Source organism: Vanessa atalanta, chromosome 21 (assembly GCF_905147765.1).
Source record: "Vanessa atalanta chromosome 21, ilVanAtal1.2, whole genome shotgun sequence".
Lineage (NCBI taxonomy): Eukaryota > Metazoa > Arthropoda > Insecta > Lepidoptera > Nymphalidae > Vanessa > Vanessa atalanta.
In genome coordinates, this window is record NC_061891.1 from 1,608,227 (window position 1) to 1,632,617 (window position 24,391).

At 33.0% G+C, this 24,391-nt stretch overlaps 1 protein-coding gene across 1 annotated transcript in view; it reads left to right on the forward strand.

Annotated features, from left to right (window-relative positions):
• The first annotated feature begins 853 nt into the window (after window positions 1-853).
• The window catches only part of LOC125072403 (leucine-rich repeat-containing protein 24-like), a 44,277-nt gene continuing 20,739 nt past the window's right edge, over window positions 854-24,391 (forward strand). The window contains exon 1 of the mRNA XM_047683030.1: window positions 854-977. The gene's annotated coding sequence lies outside the window, so the exon portion shown is untranslated. The remainder of the gene's footprint in view (window positions 978-24,391) is intronic.

Below are 24,391 nucleotides of genomic sequence, written 5' to 3' on the forward strand. Positions count from 1 at the left end.
TGTACTGTAAGCCACGTAAACGAACTTTGGTCCAATAATATAAATAACTAGCGACCCGCCCCGGCTTTGCACGGGTGCAATGCTGATAATAAATATACTACAGAATGTCCTACAACGTTCACAGATTTTCAGTCATTAGACAATACAAACTGCTATGTCCCTGCGTGTTAAGTCTGTAATATCATAGAAAATACTCATTTAAATTACATACTGTAAAGGGTCACATTGATATTTATTAATGTTTTTTCACAATGTATTGAAGGTACTTAATTAGGATAAGGATTCATTGCTTAAAATCGCTTCGAAAATAAGCCATTATTTTTGTAATTTTAAAGACAGCAGTACAGACAGACAGTGGTAAGCGACTTTGTTTTATACTATGTAATGATGTGTGTTTCTACTAATTATTCTGTTCAGAATAAACTATATTTATAAGAAAAAAATCCATGAGCTTCGCTAATGTCGCTATTACGAACGATTTATAGCAAGAGTACACGTTTTACATCAAAACAATTTACATTCGGAATATTTTAAAAGGCAAATGCATCATAAATATTCATTTAGTATTTAAGGCGTTACACACCTTATGGAATAAGGCAACATAACGGTAAATTAAAGTGTAAATTAAACCTGCAGAAAAAAAAAGTAAAAACTTAATTATATTCGAACATTTCCATAAAATATTACGTTTGCGACGGTAATAAAAATGAAACATTAACAATAATATTCTGGTTGGTGTATTAACGAAACGACTAGGTCGTGGAAAGTGCGCGGAATCGGCTAAGCTGGAGCGTAGACATTTCAGGATAGCAGATTGGCGCGAGCTTGCGTCGAGGGTACACGTCCTCGTCAACAGTCGATTGATCGAGCGACCGGTCGGGCAACGCGTCCGAGTAATTGTTTCCGTTCGTGGTTTTTTTGTGAAACTAAAATGTTTAGTTAACTTGTGCTTTGTGGATTGTGAATGGGATGAAAGAGTAAGTAGTTTTATTAAGTTTGTTCGTTGTTTGTTCGTTAATCGGATTGAACGCTTTGTTTTCAATCTATTCGATTAGGAAATTAAAAACGGATTAAATATTAATTGTTCTCAATTCAAAATTACTTATTCCTGTTTGATTTTTTTTTTAAACTTTTTGATTCCTGTTGTTCATTATTAAATGAGAACATATATTATGAAAGAGACAAAACATATTTTTTTATTTAAACAATATCTGGAACTATGTGACAGTTCATCTTATTCAGACATCATACTATTATATTATATGATGTATGAACTATATTAAATATGTAAGATAATAAAACAAAAGGTCTAGTTGATTAATTATGATCTGTTATATTTATAAACACAACACAAACATTATTAAATGTTCCAACCTACTTCTATGACCTCCTCATTTAGTTACATATGCGATATGTACAGACGTTAAGTTAACTTTTTTTTTTATTCTATAAACGCGTCTAATTCGTATCGTATTCGTATTCGTATCGTATTCGTATCGTATTCGTATCGTATTCGTATCGTATCGTATCGAATCGTAATTTGATCCGCATTTCATAATTAATTTAACTTCGACTTATAAATTATAAATATGTGTTTTACTTTATTGATAATAGATGTCGCTATGTTGTTATAATTCAAAATATCGTTTGGTATACTGAACATATATTGTTATTATTAAATATTGATTAGAACAAAATACTAAATTAGAGCATTTAATAACTGACGTTTTTATTTTCTAAATTAAATATACCAATGATGAATTATCATTAATAGTTGTAATTAAAAGGTTTATAGATTATTGTGATACGTTATGACATTAAAAATAATCTCTATCGTGAATTTAGACCGTAATTTAATAAATGTCTATAGTTTATTTAAGTGTTTTAGAACTGGGAGGGGTAGGGGCAGGTTTTGGTACTTTTGTCTGGTATAAAATGTAACCTACGTGCTATTCTAGAGTATAACCTATCTCTGATCCGTTCGGGTGTTCTGGCGTGATCAAGCATCCAATCCAAAGATTTGAAAAGTTAAACGTGCCTTATTAACGTTGTCCAGTTTAGGGTTAAGTTGTACACTAATGTATTTTTTTTTCGTATTAATTGATTCGAGGTTTGAAAGCATTGATTAAAACTAATCAATCCCTAATAAATAAAAATTAAACCTTGGGAACTGAGATGTTATTTTCATTGTTCCTGAAGTTACACTGGCTGGCTCACCATTTACACCGCAACACAACAATACTATGTATTACTGCTTGGGAAAAGAAAATATTACAGAAAGTAGCATATTCCACCAACCCGCATTGGAGCAGCGTGGTGAAATATGCTCCAACCCTTCTCCTCAAGGGAAAAGCTTAGCCCAGTAGTGGGAAATTTACAGGCCACTAATGTAATGTAATAGAAAATACGATGAGTGGGTGGATACCTACCTAAACGACAAGGCACAAAGCCCTATAACCAAGTAAATAAGACTAAATTACATTTTTTTTTTGTATATAATATCAAGATTATTTTAACAATTACTATTTTTAAAAACGTTCTCTACCATCGTCTCAAATCCCAGACAATTTTTTGCCTCATTAATTAATCTTAAGATTCAGTACTATCATTAATTGTTTAGACTAGAATCCTTTGGTAATATTATCACGGTAAATAATTTGCGGTTGCTTCACTAAGTACATCTGAGTGATATTCTACGCCGAAGCGTTAGGTTCGTCCGTAAAAGGTTATGGAGATATGATTGCAATTGTTTTAAAAAGGATTGTATTTCGTATATGTTGGGCTATTCTTTTTTATGGTTTTTTAACGTCTGATTAGTCTAGTATGCGAAGGTTTCGATTCACTACACTGGTCAAATGTGAGTTGGTGGATTTATATATGGCAGATTTTCATCCGAACTTTGCAGGTTCTATATATATTTACTCCCCACCAAGGAATTATAAACACAAGTTAAGCACACCAAAATTTTTGTAGTGCCTGAGTTCTAACCACTGGACTATAATGGCTCTTTGTATTGCATCATAGAATAAACGGAAAGAGTTTTATGAAAAGCAATTCAAGTGCGTAAAAAAAACACTTCTTGGTAGAGGAGATTGGGCATATCACGCTATTGGACTTGTGACGATTTGCGTCACAAGTCCAATAGCGTGATCATCATTATCAGTCTATCACAATACACTTCCGCACATAAGTCCACTCGCAAAGTGCGCCAAAGTTCCCGGTTATCTACCTTCTGCAACTAGTCGGGTCCCGCCATCTTCATCATCGGTCATCGGTCAACCTGCCGGGTCACTGCGTTTGCCCAACCACGGTGTCTATACTCGAGGACTCAACTGTGGGTGGCATAGTCTATGGGCTGTACACACCATGAGACTGCCCATTTGCCAGACTATTCTACCTATTTTTTTAAACAAATAATAAAGTATTTTAAATAAAAAAACATTAAAAATCATTTCTGCTTATTCACATTGTTATTCGCTCCTAAATTTTGTACTTCAACGCAGAACTACCGAATCCATGTATGTCGTTATGTAATTAGTGGTCTTAGTAAGCTGTTGACGGTTAGTTTTCGATAGTTGTCTTAATTGAGTATCGATATTAGACCTTACAAAGTTTGTTTTGGTTTTGCAAATATGTATTTTAGTTAAGGTCAAATTTGTTATATGCTTAAACATTTTTAGGATGAACTTCTTACAGAGTCTGGGTCAGTAGAATAACTAACGAGATGGTAATCTCGTTAGTTATTCTACTGTGAAACAGCAATACGTTGTGTTTGTTTGAATGGTGAATTCAGTGTAATTACCAGTGTATAAACATAGTCATGATATCTTAAAGGGCAACACAGCTGCAAGTCCTCCAGAGGTCCAAAGTTCCATGGCCATGGTTCCGTGACAGTCACAATTCATCTGGCAAGATTCAAGCACATTTGCTAACATTTACAAAATCTTAGAGCCCGTGGTTCGTAGAGCTTTGTAAGTTTAAGGAGTGATGGAATTTATAGCAAAGTCAGTGTCTATTTAAGAAGAACTTACGATGGCTCATTTGCTGATCATTCATAAGCATAACATAACATAAGCAGCCCGTAAATGTCCCACTGCTGGGATAAAGGCCTCCTCTCCCTTTGAGGAGAAGGTTTGGAGCATATTCCACCACGCTGCTCCAATGCGGGTTGGCGGAATACACATGTGGCTGAATTTCGTTGAAATTAGACACATGCAGGTTTCCTCACGATGTTTTCCTTCACCGCCGAGCACAAGATGAATTATAAACACAAATTAAGCACATGAAATTTCAGTGGTGCCTGCCTGGGTTTGAACCCGAAATCATCGGTTAAGATGCACGCGTTCTAACCACTGGGCCATCTCGGCTCTGCTGATCATTCATCATACAATAATTTAAAAAACATCTAATCATTAATGATTTCAAGTTATGATAATAGTAATTTAAGAAGGTAGGACGGTATAAGAGAGCGTCAATCCATTCGCCGTTACGTCACACTTGTCAGTGTTGCCCCGAGGCGCACCAATAGATTTTTCACTAGGAAGGTGACAGTGACGTTGGCCTTGGGCCTAAGTTCTTTCTAGTGATCTCTGATTGTCATGTCGTAGGAAATTTTGTTTTTGTACTCTGTGTATCTTAAAATATTCTGCATAGTTAGTCTCTCTCGATAATAGTTGCCATAACAAAACTGGTCAGGAGAAGATTGACGTCATCATCACTTAAAACTTCTACCAATTCATATCATGAACCATTCTAAATCTACGACTCATTTTAAATTAAAAAAACTTTGACTTTTTTTTCTGTAATTTCGTCCTCGTTTCATTAAGAAAATATTTATTCAATGAAGAAAGGAATGATATCCTTTTTATAATTAACCACAGCAATTAGCTATCGCGTTTTGACTTCTTAATGGGATTATGGTGCTGATTTATGGTAATTGAGGCTAAAGGCAAGCTGGTCGTTACTTCACCCCACCCTCTTTGAAAGTACGTGCTCTCAAAGTCTTGTAACAGACCTCATTGGAGTTGAAATTGTTGAGGTACAGAAACTATTTAAGATACGTTCCTTTTTACTTGACTGTGATAACAAGGTAATGATTTCACCACGATTTTAAATTTAAAGTTTACTAGCCCGTTAATAATACTTAAGTGTTTAATATAAGCCAATTTTTTTTTTTTTTTTATGACCTTGGTTGGTTGACGAGCATATGGGCCATCTGATGGTAAGTGGTCACCACCGCCCATAGACAAAGGCGCTGTAAGAAATATTAACCATTCCTTACATCACCTATGCACCACCAACCTCGGGAACTAAGATGTTATATCTCTTGTGCCTGTGATTACACTGGCTCACTCACCCTTCTAACCGGAACACAACAATACAGTGTACTGTTATTTGGCGGTAGGATATCTCTATATATATCCTGTCACAAGAAAAATTTTACCAGCATATTCCACTATGCCGCCGAAGTTTGGTGGGTATACTATAAGAGATGATTTAATATGACTTCATAATCAACAAAACGGGGCTGTCCGTCCGTCTTTCTGCCCGTCTGTCACCAGATTGTATCTCAGAAACATGACAGTTGAAATTTTCCCAGATGATGTATTTACGTTGCTTAACTGAAAAAATTGAATAGAATAAATATATAAGGCAGCTTCATACAATATACATGAATTTTTGCCGTTTTTTGTAGATTTAATTGAAAAGTGTACGGTACCCTTCGTGCACGAATTCGACTCGCACTTGGCCGGTTCTTTTTATAATACATATTATCAATCCACCGCGACTATCGTTCTATGTGCTGTTCATAAATTATATTGAGCCGTTGCTATAACAATAAAAATAAATAAATACACATTACAATTATCTTATTCTGAATAAATGTAGATGTGATACTTTAAAATTTTTCAGTAGTTCCTAAAAGTATTATAAACTAAAATCTGTGAACATTTTAGAAGTCGTGCATTATTAAACTTTAACATATTACGTAAATTTTTAAACGTCAATATCGAACAGTTCAGTTTTATTTCAGTATCATTATTGCAATTATATTTTACTATTGTTTTAAATTATTATAAATCATATTTAAAAATATATATTTATATTTTTATACTACTGAGTTACTTGTCGGTTCTTCTCGTTGTTTGTAAAATGACGATTCAAACGTGCTTGTACTACTAACTTGAATAAAGTATATTTTGATTTTGATTTTGATGAAGGTTATTATTATATAGATTTTCTGTAATAGCAAAAGTACGTTAATTTCTAATAAATACTACCCAATAAACATGTACTTGACATCGTATGAATAGTATAAAAGTGCATGCTTTCAAAACAAATTCAAACCACTTTAAAACTTTAAGTAAATATGAATAGATGTTTTTTTTTTTAATTTCTGTTAAAGAACTGTGTCAATAATATGATTATGTACTTTTCGTAGGACTACTCTATACAAGAATAAAACTATGACTAACTGAAAACTAATTCATTCTACGATTGATATTATTACCTACCATCTTATACCTGTGTAAATCAATTTTGCTGCAGATGTCAGATTCTTTCGAGCTCCAACGTACTCTGTACGTCTGGCACCTAGCTTCGGACACACAATAATTGATGTACACTATTCAAAATAGTACAAAAACATCTTAACTTGACATCTCTTCATCATTATCTTTGGTCTAGAGTTATTTTCTTTAATCATTAAATATATTGAAAATATTACAAAACCATTCATTTCCACGAAGATTTATTTCAAATTCTCAGAAATTATCCTCATAATAGTATGCTACTTATACGTACCGATATAAAATGTAAGCATGTATGTAGATCATGTTCCTAATCAGCGTAACAAGCAAGCCTTAATAGTATATGAGTGCATCTTCATTTTATTTGTATTAGACATTGTTAAATTTTAAGATTTTACTTGTTTTACGAAAATTATATTTTATGCAACAATATTTTTTCTACATTCACACTAGATGGCTTTGTGCAAGCTTTGTGTATCTGGGTAGATACCACCCACTCATCAGATATTCTACCGCCAACAGTGTACTCAATATTGTTGAATTCATGTTCGAAGCGTGAGTGAGTCAGTGTAACAGCAGACACAATTAACATCTTAGTCCCTAAGATCGGTGGCATATTGGCGATGTAAGGAATGGTTAATATTTCTTACGGTCTACGGTAATGGTGACCACTTACCATCAGGTGGTCCATGTGCTAGTCCACCTACAGATATAATAAAAAAACAAACATCAACCACACACTGAAAGCAGATATATATCAATAAAGGACATGAATATTTTTTGAGACTGACTGTACATCACGTTAATAATGTCCCTAAAAATAAATAACGTAAAAGTACAGGGAGAAAAGAAAGACATCGTATTCGATACAACAAATAATAGACTTAATAACACAATTAACATCTAAGTCCCTAAGATCGGTGGCATATTGGCGATGTAAGGAATGGTTAATATTTCTTACGGTCTACGGTAATGGTGTCCACTTAACATCACGTGTTCCCAATAAAAACATTTGCTTGTAATTATTACTAAGTGTGAACCTATTTTATCTGTCTGAATTTTAATATTCGTAATATAATTCCAGTAATTTCAGGTCACAGACATGAAGCAGAGTATTAAATAATTAGTTCGTCTATTTAATGTGAAAGGTTGTATAGATTACGGGTTCATGCTACGACGGAGGTGTAGGAGTAATGTTTAACTTTAACCACGCGGCGCACCTAGTTCGGATACATTTCGTGGTCTGAGAAGTGTAATCAGTGTTCTAATTCGACCTAAATGTTACTTATATTCGAATCTTGCTATTTGCTCATGAAAACAAATGTAAGCAAATACAATATAACTTTTGCGTTCGAACTTTAGTAAGAACGATGATGACACTAAGCCTTCAAAACTATTAAACGTCCGTTACGTTCGTGTATAGCACAAATATAAATGTCCGTGATGTTTACGACGTCAACTATCGTTGTATCCCTTCGCCACCATCTTAATTTCATCGGTTGAGAGGCGGCATCTGTTACAAATTCGTGCCCAATTTAACCGTTTGCTCACAAAGTTGATTTTAATTAAAATCATCGGCCAAGCGTACCCTCAAAATTAGTAGCAAGGGCTGATAATTTGGGATCGCCAAATATTTGTCGTGGACGGTGACCCGACGTCTACAGTCACTTTGTGACACACGATATTATTAAGTCTATTATTTGTTGTATCGAATACGATGTCTTTCTTTTCTCCCTGTACTTTTACGTTATTTATTTTTAGGGACATTATTAACGTGAAGTACAGTCAGCTATAAATTCATGTTAACATTTTAATTATCCACTCGTAAAATGTAATGTAAAGTTAAATAATTCATATTATAATGAACCTTCTTCACACAATATCTAACTTCAAATGTTACCATAATACAATAAGCCTTTATTCGAAAAGAAATAATGGAAAGCGTGATACGGAAACTATGTTGGATTTAAAAAAGGAACGCTTTGAAAAGTAAAAGCCGAGTTGTAATTAGTGCATTAAAAACTGCCTTTGAGACAATTTAGCACAGAATGTTTCTTGAAATACAAAAAGCGACATTCACATGTTACATTTGTAAAACTGAAATACTATCTTAACAAAACATATCTGAAACGAACACGTGGTTAAAGCTTGCGATTTCAAACGAAGATTGCGGGTTCAAATCAAGATAAAACAAGTAAGTTTGATATGCTTAATTTGTGTTTATAATTCAGCTCGTTCTTGGCGGCGAATACTTGGCTTGACTTGTGTTAGATGATATTCTGCTACTTGTGTTTCAATCGACTAGTATTGAAGAAGTGCCTAGTCTTTAATAAATTGCCTTTGCACACTAATTGGACATTTACAAGAAGTTCCGAATATTTAACAAAACCTTGATTCTGAACTTAATATAGTTAATTACAGATAATCTCCAATCTACCTTAAAGTAACACCGTTTATATAAAGAACAAAATCTCTGACTTGGAATGCTATTTTGAAATTACTTCTCGGTAATGTTACAAGATAATGATAAAATAATTATTAACACTGATGTATGTAATAAATAGTTACTGTACAAATCATGACTGCGTCGAATGGTGGCAAAAATGCTAGCATTACCCCGTTGAGTCGCAATTCCGATCCTCAGGGTCAGATATGATAGAAAATAAAATATATTACTTGTAAAATTTGTTCGATTTTTAAATCTTATATACAGAGTTATTGACTATTTGTTCTAACTTTTTCCAGTGACTGTTTGAAAGTTAGGGAAATAAAAAAGTTAATTTACTATCAAACAAAAGTATTTTCACCCAAATAAACTTATCTTAAAACATTTCAGAAGCGTCATTCCTCAATACAACCGACTCTTTACTTATTGGACGAATAAAACAACGAAAAATTCGACGCAACGTTAAAAAACCGTAAATAAACTTATCAGTTCCAGATAACAATAGCTTTTTACTTTATTGTTAATCTTTAATGAATCTGTCAGCGTCGCCTGAAGTATATTTCCCTTATTTCTGTATTTTCGGCGACAAAATGCATGTTCGGTCAACCATAAAATCGAAAGTTGTCGGAACAACGAATCGAAGCAATTATTTTTTAATTGCTACGAGATTGATGTCACGATATATTGTTTATTTATTTTTAGTACATATTTTTTTAATGTATTCTTTATTCGAATTTGAAAATCGATTGATCGATTCAATCTACAAATTAATTTCTTGCATCAAAAACATTTATTTTTTAAGTTTAATCATAATGAGATTGTCCTCCTGATTAGGTTTCAATGGCCGTTCTCGACCGGAACTAGCCAAACAAGTAGAAAATATTATGATACACAGTTACATATGTATGTGCCTAATAAATGTATTAGTCACATACATGTATGTCCCGTGTAATATGTGAAAATACAGAGTGCACAGAGTTATTTATATTGGCCTAAAATTTGATGTCCTTAGACTTAAGCCTCTGCAGGCTTACCATAAACCGATGGGGTAACAAATCTAATGCTACCAGATATAGTTCAGATGAAACACCAACCTTGAACGTGTTTTCTAAGGTACAGTAATCGCTGCCAATTTCCAGATCCCAGGCTGCTATTGAGAAACTAGAACAAATAACCTTTTAATACCCCGACCCAGGGAATGAACCCGATCATCTTATTTAAAACTCAAATATATTCAACCACCTCAATTTGAAAGTTTTATTAAATAAATAAATTCAAGTTTCAAAGCATTGGCTGTACCAGTTTAAGAAACAACGGAGGAAGCTGAACTCTAATGAAAGCCACTGAATTAGATATACTTCCCAAACAACAGTTTGCAGCTTAGACCGATCTAGCTAAACATGCAATACAGTTAAGATAAAGCCATTGGCATACTGCGTTTAAGGAGGCTGACTTAGAGAATTAGAACAATTTCGTTTGGAATTTAGTCTTGACGATTAAATTACAGACCAGTTATACTTTTTATGAAATAAACATTTAAAGCAATTTTTTGATAATTATACAATATTATTAGAGATAGCACTACCATCGAAATGTACAATCTACTGAATAGAATCGACTATTTTCTTCCATTTAAATTACAAAGTTGTGTTACTAAAATAAAATATTGCCCGAAAAGTATTTGATATATTTACGTTAAACTTTTTTATCTTCTATATTTATAATAGTCGTACGTCGAATTCCATTTTCAAACCTTAGTATAAAGGTTTTATATCATTACATATTAAGACAATTTTAATTATTTTTTAGTGCTTATATATTTTTTTTATTGTTTTCATTTGATATTTACCTAAGCAACTTATATACAGAAATCACTGTTTGTGCCAAAATGTGAGTTACTGTAACGGGTTTTTACATATAATTATACGTTTTACTTTGTGATAGTGACTTATACAAGTCCGCCTTACTTACATCACATTCACCACCAAACAGCAATGAGTATTGATGTGTTTCGTGTGCCATTTGATATAGTTGTGTACAGGCTGAGGTATTCTTTTACCAATAGGTGGCCCATAGGTAGAATTATCGTTGAAAGTAATGCTTGCATCAATTTCAAAATATTTTTCCTGAAGATTTTTATCGTTCACCAAATGTATCATCAAATAACTTAATCTCTCTAATGTTAACGAATTCAGACGAGACAGATTAATATAACCTTGAATCATAGAAATACGTACTTGAATAATAACAAGAGCCGAGATGGCCCAGTGGTTAGAACGCGTGGATCTTAACCGATGATTTCGGGTTCAAGCCCAGGCAATTATAATTCATCTCGTGCTCGGCGGTGAAGGAAAACATCGTGAGGAAACCTGCATGTGTCTAATTTCAACGAAATTCTACCACATGTGTATTCCACCAACCCACATTGGAGCAGCGTGGTGGAATATGCTCCAAACCTTCTCCTCAAAGGGAGAGGAGGATTTTAGCCTAGCAGTGGGAAAATTAACAGGCTGCTAATGCTAATGAATAATAACCAAATCAAATACCCAATAATCGGATCATGATTTTATTCGTAGCTCCTTCTCTGTTGTTTTATTTAAATATTCTTCAGTCTTCTCATCAACATTTTTGCACATATTTATATTGCATTTTTAATCCGATTCACAGCGGCTGATCTCAACTGAGATTTGCCAATCACACCGAAAATGTGTTGATGCACAAAATATTGCAAAACACTTAAGCGCTCTGTATTTTCTCACAATAGGCGTGTGCGTAATATTGGAAACTTAGCCTGAGCTGCTACAGATTCGTGGGACTAAACCTCAATCAACATCCTCCTGTTCCTATCCCAATTTTCCTTGGGGTCGGCGCATCAAGTCTTTTTCTTCCATACTTCTCTGTCTGACTTCATCTTACAAGTAACATTCTTTCCAGTCATATCGTCTTTCACACAATCCATCCATCGTTTCTTTCGTCGTCCCCTTCCTCTAATCCATCCACGTCTATTCTCAAAACCTTAATAAAATAAGCCCTGACCGCGGATTTGAATTTAGAACCTCGAGGTCCATAACTTTAAAAGACCGGTAGACCAACAACATCATATTACATATATGTACATGTTTATCAGCTTTATAAAACAATCTTCCTCCGTTCATGAAAAGAAAAAAGGTCTGTTCGCAAAAGTAATATTCATATTATTTTTTACTCAAAATGATACTGATTTTTATAATTCTCCTCAAAAGAATATCGACAAAGAATCGGATAATATATTTATCCACTTATTTTGAGGCTTTGATCTTTAATAATTATTTATCCTTTCAGTGATATTCGCTTAAAATAAGTAACGAATACACAACCTTGTTACGGTGTCTTGTTTTGAAATGTAAAAAATATATTAAAAATTACGTAACCTATTCTTGGATTGTTTATTGAGTTCAACGAGAGTCAAGCTTAGTTTGTGGGTGGTACTTCTACCTCCTTCTAAAACTGGTTTGCAAAAGCCTCTACCACGTGAACTTACACCTAGTATAAACTTTTAACATTACAATATTAAAATACATTGTTTAACAACTGTCACACGCAAGTACTTCTAACTTCCGTAAGTAAATTTCTCAAACGTCCAACTGTCCAGACATTCAAATTGGATATCTATACATACATATATTATACATTCTAAGTTAAGGATGAGGACGATATGTATAAGCGGAGCGGAAAGCGATAAACAGATTAATATTCGTAGTGATGATTAATTTTAATTCCTTTTCAGATATCGACAGGCTATCGAAATCTATAAAAATATATCAAAATTAACGTAAATAAAAACTGTTTATATGATTATTCAATAAGTATTATGAAAGTATGTATACGTAATTATGTAATTCAATTAAAGGCATTTGATTGTTGATAAGCTACTACAGTAAACGGATCTCTGAACGATTCTGGAAGTCGCCCGCACCGTGTTAAGCTAACTGCCGGCCTGTTAACGTGAACGGGATGATTAAGAATCGAAGTCGGTATGCGCGCGAACACAACGATGGCGTCCGCTCTTGCGCCGTTTATTTGATTTAATTGTTAGCTCAAGTTATTTCAATTTTTATATTAATTGTATAATCATTGTTTACATATAGTAAAGTGTATTTTCGTAAAACCGTTATAATTATTTAAACGCCCGCTATACTACGATATTATTATTTATTGCGTTTACTAATCAATTAGGAAGTCCAATTCTATCAATTACTTTTTTTATTAATTTGAAAACACTTTCTTACGAAACCTAAATACTATTATCTCTCTATATTTATTATATTATTTACTCTATAGAATATACTTTTATTTTAAATGTGTTTAATAGATACAGTAAAAGCGATCATTTTCAAAGTAAGCATTCTCACCAGCTACCGCTTCCCGCTCTTTATCGTGACCTCACCCTTACTCTTCAGGAAACAGTACATGACAGATCGCAAGCTGCAGTTTCGCTTCAGGCCGTCTAATTAATGGCCTCATCTTCAGTAGCTTATTTGTATTCAGTTATAAATAATAATTTCACATTCATTTATCTTTTAATTTGCTAACTTAATGTAAACTGTATTTTAATAAAATTAACGACCATCAAAATGAAAACATGTATAGTTAGTATAGTTTATATTTGTCATAATATTTTTCTTACAATAAAAGTTTCTTGAATTTTTTGACGGTATTTTTCCGTAAAATCTAGATTCTGAATCTAAATTATTAAAGCGCTAGTAAGTCCTACTTGAATAAAGTATGTTCAGATTTGATTTATATTGCTATGTCATCCAACTTTTCTACTACTGGATTTTATGATTTCTTCAACTCAAATACTAAGATATAAAACACAAACCAATAGTTATAAACATAAAATGTCTTAACGGGAAATTTTCCTCCAGACCAAATAAAATTACCGGACTCCTGGTAAGAGGTGTAAATCTGTCTACAAGTAAGGCAGGTCAACAACCCGTGTCGGAATTATTTACGAGACTAGCCTTTGCGCGTAGTTTCTTTTTTTTATACAATTCTACAATTTACTCTTAAGCAAATTGTCTTTTTAGTTTATTGTCTTTAGTTAGAAAAAATACTAATATTATATTTAAATATGTTCAACGTGATTCTTTAAAAAATACTCTACAAAAATTATAAATAGGTGGTACCCAGACATAGCTGCGGTATGGTTCGGTGGTCTAGCAGCTAAATAAAAGGCTGAAGGTATCGAGATCCTGGGTTCAATCCCCGGTCGACAAAACTGTCAGGTTTTTAGCCAAAAAGTCTCAATAGTATCCCGGAGTCTATAAATTGGAAGTGTGCGCACACCTGTACTTCGTAAAGCTCGTAAAGCCTACGCCTGAGTTCTTTTCTTGACTAGGCTTACTTTCCTCCATTGAGACCAGCCACCGTTGGGGAAATCAGTCAAGAAGAAATCATCAAAAATTCACACACATATAGACCGCCATGATTGGCAACGCACAGACTAAACCAGCGTGTCAAACCTGTGTTAAAAAAGGTGTGTTATAATTCATCAATATCAGGCAGAAGTTTGAAAGGGGGCAGGGTATACATTTCAGTACCTCATACATCCCATAACGCTATTTCTGTTCCGGAACATTATTCGTTCGTGTCGAATTATCATCCCATCAGATTATGAGAGTGTTATCTGTATTCCCGTCCACTTTGGTAGACTATAATATTTTATCTTACCAGAATTAATCAGGCGTTATGTCACTAGTAAAATTATCAACTTGATAAGTATGTATAAATATGTAATATGTGCATTATAGGCATTATAAGCATTTTTAAATATGTAAAAAATTTAAATACATTATGCTGTTTTAGATCTAAACAAGATGATTTTTCGGATTGATCAATTAATCAAAACTATATTTTAGACTTTAAAGGCTTTTTATATTTATAATTACAAAAATATATTCAATAGACGAATCTGTTGTAATTAGGTAAATTGTTTAATCTTCTAAATAGATATACACGTAGCGCCATATATTACAGTGTTAAAAAATATAGTACAATTTGTGCAATATTTGGTCCTCCTTCTTCTTGTCTCTGGTTTGCTTTTGAGTTGTAACAAAAATGTGTGTCCGACATTAATAAAACAAATAATTTAATACAAAACCTTTTATTATTTCATCAAATAATTTTAACAGAATCAATAGAAGACTTTCTGAGAATAATGTAACGTTATCCGCGATTATAAAATGGATGGATTAAATTATGTTTAAAAAAAAATATTTTTAATTTTCATAAATCTTGTATACTCTTCGTGGAATTGCTTTAATGAAATGCTCATTTTTTTAAAATATAATTGATAGACGGAGGCCCATCATCGAGAGTCGAGATGGCCCAGTGGTTAGAACGCGTGCATCTTAACCGATGATTTCGGGTTCAAACCCAGGCAGACACCACTGAAATTTCCTGTGCTTAATTTGTGTTTATAATTCATCTCGTGCTCGGCGGTGAAGGAAAACATCGTGAGGAAACCTGCATGTGTCTAATTTCAACGAAATTCTGCCACATGTGTATTCCGCCAACCCGCATTGGAGCAGCGTGGTGGAATATGCTCCAAAACTTCTCTTCAAAGGAGAGGAGGCCTTTATCCCAGCAGTGGGACATTTACGGGCTGCTAATGCTAAAAAGTGTTCATCATCGCCTATAGACCTCGGCACCGTAAGAAATATTAACCATTCCTTACAACACAAATGCGAAAATTTGGAACTAATATAATACGTCTCTTGTGCTTGTATTTACACTGGCTCACTCACTAACCTATCCAGACGGGCTTGAAAATCTATCACCAAGTAAAATATCAGTAGTACGTGGAGATTTGTAATTGTTCTGCTTACAGTTTTATTCAAATCGTTTGCATTTAATTTGTTTTGTAAAGCAACTAGATTAACTGATAAAGCAACTACCCGTATAATGACTTTGCTGAATGTGATCAAACTATTTAATAATGTTAAATAACCTAAGTTTAATCTGATAATTCGAGATTTAAAAACTGTTTTTTTTTTGTTATTATATTATGTCCTCGTAAATGATTTAAATTTAGAAACATATCCGGATGACCTGAATATTTCTACAACATGACGTTACATGATACCAGTTTAAAAAAAAAAAAGAACAAAAAAAATCATTATATCGGTGATCAGGCTAGTTAAAGGTTAGGGTCCAATATTTCATACCGATATTGTAAAAATGTAGAATTAGGTTTTTTTCGTATATAGTATGTATGTATGTAGACTGCTGCGTTATTTCTGAGTCTTATAAGGTACAAATTAAATTCATATCATATCATAAATAAATTCATCAAAACGTTAAAACTTGCTAGAATATTCTAAAATTCATACGTATGTGTTTTTACCAAAGCAATGAATAGTCATTGAAATCATGCATTTACATCGAATATTCTATCTTATTAATGGAAAAGGGAGGTTATTAAATCTATTGCATTTATTTCATGTTTTCAATATATCTTTATTTCCTTATAAGTACTAGCAGACTCTAAATTGCAAGCATAAAGTACCTATAGTACAAGCATTATATGGTTTTAAGATAGGCTATGCTGATGCAACAACGTTCCTTCCTAAGCTTCACTGTTCATATTAGTTCACTTCTGCTCCAACAAGCGCTTTAAATCAAATCAAAATCCTTTATTCGATATTAAAGCACTTATTTATTGATTGACAAATTAAAAATTACAATCGGTTCGGAAAATAAACTACTTTATTTTTTTATAACGTTGTATAAAGTATCTTCCATATAATGCCATTTCGGTGTAATTGTAGTCACTTTTTTGACTAACAGTGAGGCATTTAAAAAATCCAATAAAATATAATGTAAAATAACTAACACAAAGTCTTCGTAGGTTTGCATTGGTTATCATAACATAATTAGGAAACTGTGGTAACTTGAACCAATAACAAACAACAGTACTCAGTATTGTTGTATTCCGGTTTGAAGGGTGAGTGAGCCAGTGTAAACACAGGCACAGGGGACATAACATCTTAGGTTTATGGCGCATTGGCGATGTAAGGAATGGTTAACATTTCTTACAGCACCATTGTCTATGCAGTGGTGACCACTTAACATCAGGTGGCCCATATCATCGTCCGCCAACCTATACCATAAAAAAATATCAAAATATACTCGAATGCAAGTATTATTATACCAATTGAAATTATAATAATTCATTACATATTTATTTGAAAAAACTCATGTCATTTCTTTAAAATTCTCTGTTCCGTGTGAGAGATGCCGGTCAACAACCTCGCGTCAGAAACAATTGTTTATAAGACGGATATAGACTTAGGATGTCTGTTTATAAGAGATCACAAGACGGCGACACACTTGCTTAGCAATAAAATTATTAAAACGTTACAAATTCTGACCAATGAGAGAAGATAGATAGATCACATATAACTAGTAGACCAGATAAATTACCAATAGCAAACTAATATACTATAGCCCGCAGTGTCGCGACTGGGAGCGTTCATTTTTAGTCATATAATAATAAAAGTATTCGTATTTATATTGCGTTTCGTCTTTCTTTTGTTTTATAATTTAAGCCTCAAGTTATAAAACTACAGGCCCAGTACATACAAGAACTGAGAATTTGCCTTTATTTATTTAAAACACCGTCGGCATATTCACAAAAACAATGCAATCACAAGTACACGGACCTGTGCAGCGTGATACACCACTACAGGTATTTACAACACTATTGAATTACAAAAAAAAAGTTATCCACTCATAAATTAATAATAAAAATTTAAACTAGCACAAACTTACACAATTATATGATAAGCTTAACATAAAAATAAAAATTGTAAACCATAACCAATGATAATAATGTTACGATTTCTTAAAGCTATAGATGTTTTGATAGTGCATATCGATGTCAAATCTGTTTATAGAATTATAAGTGCATCGAGTAATTAGTGAGAATCTCCCTGTACTCGTATTGTTATCAAGAGAAAAACTCGGAATCTTTTTGAAAAGGAATATTTTTATTAGCACAAATAAATTTGAAGATAATAATTATTGGATAGGAAACTCGGCAAGTGTTTATGGTTCCGCGATCTAAATCGATCTGAACTTTTACTGATGGAACATAATTGTGTAGAAATTTAAAGTCGCTTAATCATTATTAATACTGTCATTGCAGGGATGTAACAGAACGTTGTCTAGTCATAGCGAACGTATTTTTTAATAGGGTATCGAGGCTAATTACGTGGGACATGCAATTTAATTTTAGAAAGCTCTGGCGTCTTCCTTTTTATTACTTCTATATAATGTTATATGCGCTCCATCGACCTTTTTTCATAATATGAGAACATCATTTCGTAACTTAAAAATAAAAAAAAGCGGCCAAATGCGAGTCGGACTCACCCATGACGGGTTCCATAGCAGCAAGTAACAAGGTTTATGTTTATGATATCCAATTTTTCATTTTAAAATTTGAGTTGATTAATGGAAGGAATTTGCGGTTTACGATTTATGACGTATTAAAAAAAACTACCGACTAGTTTTCGTTCTAATCAATTTTCAGTGGAAGTTTGCATGGTAAAGTACATCATATATTTGTTTAGCTATATCATTCTCTTATTTTCGAAATTAAAAGGGGGGGGGGGACACATTTTACCACTTAGGAAGTGTCTCTCGCGTAAACTGTTCAGATTAGAAAAAAAAATGATATTAGAAACCTCTATATCATTTTTGAAAACCTATCCATAGATACCCCATATTATTTTACATATACATACACACGTATGGGTTTAGTGAAGAAATAATTTTTGAGTTTCACTTCTAAGTAAAACCCCCAAAATAAAAGTTTTTTTTTTTCTATTTTTGCCTGAAAATCTTAATGCGGTTCACAGAATACATCTACTTACCAAGGTTCAACAGCGACATACGGACGGATAGACAGACAGACAGACAGACAGACATGACGAATCTATAAGGGTTCCGTTTTTTGCCATTTGGCTACGGAACAATATGATCAATAAGGGGACCGGATTTTAATTTCGTAGTTCATTGTAAGAAATGCATCTCTTCTTGTTTTGACAATGCCATTACACTGTACTGGTTTTTTTTTACGCCATTGCATTCGTTTTTTAATTTCACTTATACGATATTTCCTTGAATTTACGTTTTTCATAAATTATATTCAAATTTATATGAATGCATGTGACGTTCGAGAAGGATAAACTCCGATAATTTTATACATACAATTTTTTACATAGATCTGTAGTAGAGTTGTATAAAGATGGGTAGAAAAGCTTAAGAATGTAACTTAATATACGTTTTAAATTAGCTTTGATATTATTTCACATATATTTTCAAGTAATTTTCAAATCGTTCCTGTATCAAATATCAAATACGCTTTAAAATAAATGATCTTCTTAACGTATAATATGAAATAATATTTAATCACTAGAAATCCGTCTGGCTTAATAAATTTCTTTTGTGTCGTTCCTGGAATAGCGTTTCATTAAAAACAAAAAAATGTATATTTGTAAGAGGGGCATAAAAGTCAACAGTTACTGTATAAATGAATTCAATGTCGAACGAAAACTTCGATAAATACACCGAAATATATTATTGTATACTTTGTTTATTCTAAATTATAAATTCATTCAATTTAAGACTAAAATTTCCAAAATTAAATGATACATAATACCGGCATGAGATGTCTAGCAAGTGAAAATCAGAAAATCATTAATTGTGCCAAATCGAACTTTACGAAGGACCTGCAAGCTCCGGTAGTTAGGTCACCGAGCTTTGGCTTTGTGCCTAGGTTTAAAGGTAAAGCGCAGAAAGTGTTGGTTTGGGGTTAGTCTCACTTTGAAAGTTATGGTCCTTTTGTATCGCGCTTCGGGAAATTTTTCTCTATGAGGACATTTTGTATAAGTGTTAGGAATGTTGATAACGAAATTAATCTTGTAATAAATAATCATAGGAATAAATAATCAAGGACATATGCATACTTGTCATTCTAACACTCAATAATGTTGTGTTTCCGTTTTTATAGTTAGTGTTTTTTTTTAGAAGTAAAAAAGAATAATTAATATCATGAAAGGCCAGTATTGCTTCACGTTTAGTTTCACGTCTTCCAGTCATTAGGCAATTTGGCAAACATTCATCATAGTGGGACATGAAAATATTTGTCATAAATAGGCCCTTCATTATCTAAGGTGCAGGGAAAGCATTGTACTATCAGAATTGGACCACTGAATTATTTCTTTTTGGGTTGAGGAGAGATCGTTAAAACACTGTTGCAACATCGCGACTGGTCTGGCAGTATTAGCGAGCTTAGAATCTATAACCACTTCGTTAACCAGTCCCCAAACATTATGAAAGTAACAGTAAGAGGGCACTAACGCCCATAGACATTGACCCTGCAAGAAACTCTAACCATTCCTTGCATTGTGAATGCACCATCGACCTCTCAAACAATACTTGGTGGTAGGGCTTTGTGCAAGCCCGTCTGGATAGGTACCACCGACTCATCAGATATTCTAACGCCAAACAGCAGTAGGTGCTCAGTATTGTTGTGTTCTGGTTTGAAGGGTGAGTGAGCCAGTGTAACTACGGGCACAAGTTGCGTAACATCTTAGTTCCCAAGGTTGGGAACTAACATCTATTAGAGATATATATTTAAGTAACACATACACGTTTATATACATAATATTTATAATAAACATTCATAGTTTACGTACAGTGTCGATGACAACACACGTCATGTCAAAGACGAAAATCAATGACATTTTTTATATTATACATTTGATTTTTTTAGGATTGACAACGCGTCTAACATTTTATTAGCAATTAATTACGGACGAATTTCGACCAATAGACGACCACTTTTTTATAAAATTATATAAATATATAATATATCAAATACAATTTTCTTATTACGGTACGAGTATAACTAAACACGTCTTGTTATCCATCGCCGTCAGCCAGATTTATTTATTGTGTTTCAGTCTGCCTGTCAGAAGTTGCAAGTGACGTATCTCATGACCGCAGGACTTGAGTAAACCCTGAGAGTTTTCAGCTTAATTCACCACACGATTCTTCTCATCGATCAGAATACACACTTGTACGCTGAGAATCGCTGTCAATACAAAAAATATATATTTGTGTTATTCTCCAAAAAAAAAAAAATAGTAACGATATTTAATCAATGTATTTTAATTATAAAAAAGATATATATTAAATCAAAATAAATGACAGCAGTTTTGTAAATTAAGCTAAAACATAGTATCCGATAGTATCATCTTACAAAAACATTAAGCATTTTTTTTTTAGTGATATAACTTTTCTTATAATTTTTTTCTGTGTTAGTAACTAATTCGCTAATTATTTGAAAGTAAGTGAAATAACATATATAATTTGTATTCAATTTATTAAAAACGACTTGCAATGAGAACAACTGCTAAGTTTTCCGTAGTTCCTTTTCAGTAGTTTTTTTTTATTTTTTATTTCGAACTAGCTATTCACCAGACTGTCATCGGTTCATATTTTACTAATTAACGAGTCCCAATAATTTTAGGGATTTGATTGATTTTTCCTAAGACTCATTATAATAGTCTTCTCAATATATATTTATATGTAGAATTTAATATTAAGAAACAGTGTGTGTAGTCCCTCTATCGAAACGTCGCCAACTTTTGTATTTCCAATCTTCTTTTAGTTGTTTCGTGAATTTTTATGTAGTCTTGTATTTCCAAGTTGTATTTTCGATAACAATGAAGATGTGCAAATATTCATTTCAATAAGCGAAAATGTCACGAAAAGTGAAAACCGAAATTTCATACAATTTCATTTATGACACATGTACTGAAATATTTACCAAAATGTAGACATATGATATTTTATATTTATCTTTACAATTAACTTAATTTTAATTTTGTAAAATGTATGTCTATTTCAAAGGATATATAACTGGCTTAGCGAAATGATTAAAAAAAAAAAAAAACAAAATCAGTATAATCAATTGAAGTATGGAAATGTAGATGGTTCAATCCTCGATGACGCGCCCCACTCTTTTTCACAGTCGCTACAGTGCAAGTTTGCAATGTAAACTGTTTAGAGTGTGTTGTATTGCTACGAACAGTTGTATAGTGGAACAGCTAGTGTCACACTAACTTTAATGACAGAACAGATTCACAGTCAACTGGAAATATGCTCTACCATATATTCCCAATTTCAAATAAACGATGAAGGAATGAAGGAATCCATTGGGCAATATTCCGTATTATTCTTTTCTAATAATATTTATTGTTAAACAATTATTTTTTTTATGATATCGGTAGGCGGACGAGCAAATGCTAATTGGTCTTCACCGCCCATAGACAAAGGCGTTGTAAAAAATATTAACCATTCCATACATCACCAATACGCCACCAACCTTGGGAACTAAGATATTACGTCCCTTGTGCCTGTAGTTACACTGGCTCACTCACCCTTCAAACCGGAATACAACAATACTGAGTACTGCTGTTTGGCGGTAGAATATCCGATAAGTTGGTGATACCTACCCAGACGGGCTTGCACAAAGCCCTACCACCAAGTATTTTTCTTTACAATTTATACCTCCCGAGGACATAGAATTATTATGATGTGGCATCACATTGTAGCGTGTGAGTAGTCCAGAAAAATATATACAATAAACAAAGATTTTATAAAAAATAACATGTTTGTTAAATAAGTATTAGAATTTTTGTTCATGTTAATATATTTAAATCACATTTATGTTCGTATCACATCGTGTTTATTTAGTGAGTTCAAATAAATAGCAAATACACATATTGACGTACCAAGAGATAGTTAGGTAGAGATAGATAGGTAAGATAGATAGGAAGAATAAAAGACCATTATAGTAAACTAAAAATACTTGTCTTCTGTTTTCTCAATGTTTCTACATAAACCCAAACGACATTTCATCAAATGCTTCATTGAAAACGAAAGTTATTGAAGTATAATAATTATAATTTTTTGCTTTACCATATATTTTCGATTGCATTAGGATCTGGGATAAGGAGACCATCACAATGCAGTGAAACCAAGATAATTTAATAAGTCATCGGTCGTGTATTTTCTGATGTTGTCATTTTTTTTTATATATATTTTGGATTTCGATATTTTACTTAACCAAAATTATCGTAAGCTGCATTATCTACAACTACTGTTTCTGTCGGAAGATGGGGTATACAGTTTGATCTTCAACCACTTAAGGTACATTAAAAATAAAAAAAGCATAGAAATAATTAAACTTAATACACATAGCAACGTAGTCCTTTTATCGCACTATCTTCGTGCTATAAATAATAAAAAAAAACGTAATGAATTTGACAAATGATGAAAAACACAAATAAATGTACATAACAAATCAACGCCCAGATTAAAAACCAATCTGATCTAACTTTGATTTTGATCATTATTTAATAAATAAAACTCAAATTAAAAATGAATATTTACCATAAACATAAATATTCATCGTCATAATAATGCAACATTCGACATTCAGTTAGTTAAGTCAATTATTAATAAACGGTCAGTGAGTCGAACCGATCAGTTAAATGGTTTTGATAGTTAGAACGTCCTGTTAAGTGTCAAACTACAATTTAGCAAGCGTTTAGTGATGCGATTACTTTGAACGTTGCGAACAGTACAACGATAATTTGACACTTGACAACTGTTATTATTCAATGGGATATAGCTTCTGTTTATTTGGAAGACTTAGAAGTTATTATTCTATTTTTTTTATATTGGACAACATCACATACATTACTTTCATTATTTTATTAGCAGCCTGTAAATTTTCCCACTGCTGGGCTATGGGCTCCTCTCCCTTTGAGGTTTTGGAGCATATTCCACTGGAGGGTTGGCGGAATACACATGTGGCAGAATTTCGTTGAAATTAGACACATGCAGGTATCCTCACGATGTTTTCCTTCACCGCCGAGCACGAGATGAATTATAAACACAAATTAAGCACATGAAAATTCAGTGGTGCCTACCTGGGTTTGAACCCGAAATCAGTTAAGATGCACGCGTTCTAACCACTGGGCCATCTCGGCTCAAAAAAAATAAAAGAATAAAAAGCAATTGTGTTATGGAAAATCAGAGGAAACGACGGTACCACATACAACCAGACCCAAGAAAATATAGAAAACGAATAAACTTTTTCTCCATCGACTCGGCCGGGAATCGAACCCGGGACCTAGGAGTGGCGTACCCATGAAAACCGGTGTACACGCTACTCGACCACGGAGGTCGTCAATGTGGAGATGTCTGTGAAGCTTGTACCAATTTATGAATGTGTAAACACACTAAGATTTATTTATTTAGTTGGACTATAAACAGAGAAAACGGAATTGATTAA